Genomic DNA, 393 nt, shown 5'->3' on the forward strand with positions numbered 1-393 from the left:
CCCCCCGCCAACACACGCCTTGCACACTCGCGCCTCACACCCCCACACATCCCTGGTGCACACCCCCCTTGCACGCGCGCGTGTCACATGCTCGGCTCCCCGTCCCTTGCACACCCACACGCCTCCCTGGCACGCTCGCCCTTTGCACACTCACGTGTCACCCACACGGGTGTGTGTGTCACACCCCCCTTGCACACTCACAGACCTCCCTTACACACCCCCTTGCACACTCGCGTGTCACCCCCACAGATGCGTGTGTCGCACCCCTCTTGCACACTCACAGGCCTCCCTTAGACACCCCCTTGCACACTCACAGACCTCCCTTACACCCCTTGCACACTCGCGTGTCACCCACACAGATGCGCGTGTCACACCCCCTTGCACACGCACAGA

Source organism: Corvus brachyrhynchos, unplaced genomic scaffold (genome assembly GCF_000691975.1).
Source record: "Corvus brachyrhynchos isolate BGI_N302 unplaced genomic scaffold, ASM69197v1 scaffold1730, whole genome shotgun sequence".
NCBI classification, from domain to species: Eukaryota; Metazoa; Chordata; class Aves; order Passeriformes; family Corvidae; genus Corvus; species Corvus brachyrhynchos.